Raw genomic sequence first — 4244 nt, 5'->3', positions numbered from 1 at the left:
AGTAATTTAGAATATTTCTTAAATTTTCCATTTATTGTAAATTGACCTTCACGCTTAAAAATATTGAAAGTGACATTGGTAAACCATCATGGTACCATTTACTATACTTAGATGCAGTTTGAGCAATGAAACTGCACTCATCAGCTCAGGGATTTCTGAAACTGGAATTCTGTTAGATTTTGCAACAATTGCCGTCTTAAAAAGAGCTCCAATACGCATTTCTTTATTACAGTTCATTAAGACACGCATTATGAAGAAGATGCATACTTTTATTTTCCTCTTTGTCTCAACTTTCATGGTGTATCTTAAGAAAGATGGCGCTTGCTACCCAGGCATGGTGGTTCACTCCTGCCATCCTTGCAGTGTGGCCAGGGGTTTGAGCCCGCGTCTCTATTAAAAATACAAAAATTAGCCGGGTGTGATGGTGGACGCCTGTCGTCATTTTTTTTTTTCCACTGGAGGACGGGAAATACATCTTTATTATGTCAGTTTAAGCCCTGCGCCATCTCACCCTGGTGTCATCTGTGCAGCAGGCTCCCCTGCACACCCAGAGGCTGCGGGGGGTAGAGGCAGGGTGAGGCCTGGCTAGCCTCCTCTCACCCCTGCTCCAGCCCACCAGTCCTGTCAGCAATGCCTGGCGCAGCGTCTGCTTCTGCTGGGGCATCAGGCGGGTGGGGAGCTGGATGTCGAAGATGATGAAGAGATACCCTTTCTTAATGGGGCCCTCTGGCAATGGCATTCCCTCACCTGGCACCTTCTTGAAGTATTTGGGGTGGACGATGTCATTGATGGGGATGTTGAGAAGACGGTCATCGAGGGTCTTCACCTCCACAGTGCAGCAGGCGAGAGCACCCAGAGGGGTGGGGTTCATAAAGAAAAGGTTGTCATTCTCCCTGCGGAAGTGAGGGTGTAGCTTCTCCTTTACAATGAAAATGATGTCTGCTGGGATGATGTTGGGGCCCTGGTGGATGCCTGTAGTCCCAGCTACCCCGGAGGCTGAGGAGGGACAATTGCCTGAACCTGGGAGGCAGAGGTTGCAGTGAGATGAGATTGCGCCTCTGCAGCCTGGAGGCAGAGCAAGACTCCATCTCCAAGGAGAAAGAAAGAAGAAAAAAACAGTACTTGCTAAATTGTAGCTCAGATGAATTGCGAAGGGCTCCTGCCGCAGGTGGGTGGGGAATGGCTGCTCCACACAGGCCTGGCCAAGCAAAACATGTCCAGTAGGTGCACAGCCCCAGGGAAAATCTGCAGGGCTCAAGCTCCCAAAGCCACAGGAGGACCTGAGGCTGTCCTGTCTGACTTTCCACCCATCTTCTCACTTTCATCAGCTCTTCTGTCCCCACCATGCTTATCCACAAGTGGCTGAGCCACGTCCTGGAGGTGGAGAGGGGGTAGTTCTGACCTGGGGGGGGGCAGCTCTGACATGGGAGGGTAGTTATAACCGGGGGTTGGGGGGTAGTTATAACCTGGGGTGGTAGTTCTAACCTGGGGGGACCATTCTGACCTGAGGTGGCAGCTCTGATGGGAGGTAGTTCTAATCTAGGGGGGGTAGTTCTAACCTGGGGGGGTAGCTCTGGCCTGGGGGGGCAGTTCTGACCTGGAGGGTAGCTCTGACCTGGGGGTAGCTCTGACCTGGGGGTTAGTTCTAACCTGGGGAGTAGCTCTGGCCTGGGAGGGCAGTTCTGACCTGGAGGGTAGTTCTAACCTGGGTGGTGGCTCTGACCTCGGGGGTAGTTCTCACCTGGGGGGGCAGTTCTGACCTAGGGGAGCAGTTCTAACCTGGGGGGTAGCTCTGACCTAGGGGAGCAGTTCTGACCTGGGGGGTAGCTCTGACCTGGGGGGTAGCTCTGACCTGGGGGTTAGTTCTAACCTGGGGAGTAGCTCTGACCTAGGGGAGCAGTTCTGACCTGGGGGCGTAGCTCTGACCTGGGGGTTAGTTCTAACCTGGGGAGTAGCTCTGACCTAGGGGAGCAGTTCTGACCTGGGGGGTAGCTCTGACCTGGGGGGGTAGTTCTAACCTGGGTAGTAGCACTGACCTGGGGAGTAGCTCTGACCTGGGGGGGTAGTTCTAACCTGGGGAGTAGCACTGACCTGGGGAGTAGCTCTGACCTAGGGGAGCAGTTCTAACCTGGGGAGTAGCACTGACCTGGGGGGTAGCTCTGACCTGGGGGTTAGTTCTAACCTGGGGAGTAGCTCTGACCTGGGGGGGGGTAGTTCTAACCTGGAGAGTAGCTCTGACCTGGGGGGTAGCTCTGACCTGGGGGGGGCAGTTCTGACCTGGAGGGGCAGTTCTAACCTGTGGAGTAGCTCTGACCTGGGGGGTAGCTCTGACCTGGGGGCGGTAGTTCTAACCTGTGGAGTAGCGCTGACCTGGGGGGTAGCTCTGACCTGGGGGTTAGTTCTAACCTGGGGAGTAGCTCTGACCTGGGGGGGTAGTTCTAACCTGGGGAGTAGCTCTGACCTGGGTGGGCAGTTCTGACCTGGAGGGGCAGTTCTAACCTGGGGAGTAGCTCTGACCTGGGGGGCAGTTCTGACCTGGAGGGCAGTTCTGACCATGGTAGCACTGTACCCTCTCAACTTTTCTGTCCCCAAAACGTGACTCTGGACAACACCTGGAGAGTTTCACCATTGAGAGATACAATGTTTCTCCTCAATTCTGCTAGAGATAAAATCCTCTCTGAAAGAGAAACAGCCTAAGTGCTGCATGAGTTTGATCTGTCGTGCAGCCTCTTTGCAGCACAGTGGAGAGGTTTGCAGCTCCACCCCAAGCTGTGTTTCCTTTAATCCACGGTGGCTTCGGCTTATGGTTGCCTACATCGGGCCCTCACAGCTGAGCAGTGCTTCCTGCACGGTGCGGGCTGCCGGGGTTCCTGCTGGTCCACCGTCTGGTCCCTCCACTCCCGGACTGTGCATCCAGCCCAGGTCTTATGCCGGCCAGTGGCGGAGCCATTAGCAGTGATGGTTTATAGGACTGCTGCTTCCCACAGAACCTGGCCAGCATCATATAACAGAGTGAGCCCAGAGCAAGGCCGTGCCACAGCTGTGGGGACACATTCTCCTTGGCCAACTACCAACAACTCATCCACTGCCTGCCCTTAAAAGTTTCTGTTTTAGCCGGCATGTACCTGGAGGGGCCAGCCTCCTGTGAGCTCACTGATCCAATGGATTCTGCCAGCTGTACATCCGTAGTCTGCCTGGCAGCGACTTCCCAGCGCCCACAGCCCCAGCAGTGCCAGAGAAGCCAACCCCCACGTTCTGCAAGAGGCTGGGCAGAATGAGATGCATGGAGACATTCAGAGGTAGAGAATGCGGAGATTGTCACAATGGCTTGCTCCGCGTCAGTCCCTTCGGAGACGACTTAGTTCCTATGCTCTCAAAAATACATTTGGATGTACAGGAAAAAAATTCAGGTTAAGGTGTCGTCTGGAGTTTCCACTCAGGTAAATTTTTCTCAGAAAAGTTGGCAGATTATTTCATTACTACCAAGACCTTATTTATCATGAGTAACTTATTCACACTTGGGGCGCTATCCAGCCACAGGGGGAGTCTGTAGCGGTCCTCCCAAGGTGGGGCCACTGCTCTTTGTAAAGAGAACGTGTTGTGAACTCACTATCCACAGGCAACACACTGGGTGGGTCTGGGCATCTCAGGGGAAGTTTCTGCTTGTTCAGTGTGCAAAGCCCATCTGCTTTAAGGAGTGATTATTGATCAGTGCTGCTGAATCTCGGGAGGAAATCTGTCACTCCCCACCCCAGAGATGCCGTGTCTAGGAGGCCCCATCTCAGGGCCTGCCTCAAGCCCATGGACCTCACACTGTGCTCATTGCAACTGCCCCTCCAAGATGGCAGTGCCCTCCACCCTCCAGGCTTCCCTCTTTCCTCCTGCACTGCCATTCCTGGGCCACCATCTCACAGTCAGCTTTCTTCCAATAAGTAGAGGTTTAGCTCACAGGACAGGTGGTTCTGCCCTCTTTAAACCATCCCGTATTGAGTGCACATGATGTTGTGGAAATTGCCTTTCAGCATCCTCTGAGGGACTTCAACAATCACGGTGCTCTCCAGTCTGCATCCCCCTCTGGCCACTCAGTGACTATCCTCTCCACACATGCCTGTGGAATCTCCCCTAAACTGCCCTACTCAGCTTTCCTCAGAGTCTCCCCAAAGGACCTGCTCCTGGCATCTGCAGGATTCACGCCTCATCCTCGTCTGACTCCTCATTTTTTCCTATGGGCCCGGCCCCGTGCT

General features: G+C 54.0%; 1 long non-coding RNA gene across 1 annotated transcript; it reads right to left on the bottom strand.

Moving 5' to 3' along the window:
- Positions 1 to 227: 227 nt before the first annotated feature.
- Positions 228 to 3258, bottom strand: LOC118152721 (uncharacterized). Its single transcript, XR_013534710.1, has 3 exons — positions 3126 to 3258; positions 748 to 1020; positions 228 to 390 (listed from the first exon to the last, which is right to left on the bottom strand). It is a non-coding gene; the product is annotated as an uncharacterized LOC118152721 (long non-coding RNA).
- Between the last annotated feature and the right edge of the window lie 986 nt (positions 3259 to 4244).

The sequence above is a fragment of the Callithrix jacchus genome, chromosome 4, assembly GCF_049354715.1.
Source record: "Callithrix jacchus isolate 240 chromosome 4, calJac240_pri, whole genome shotgun sequence".
In the NCBI taxonomy this organism is placed as follows: Eukaryota; Metazoa; Chordata; class Mammalia; order Primates; family Cebidae; genus Callithrix; species Callithrix jacchus.
This window is presented reverse-complemented; position numbering and strand designations above follow the sequence as displayed.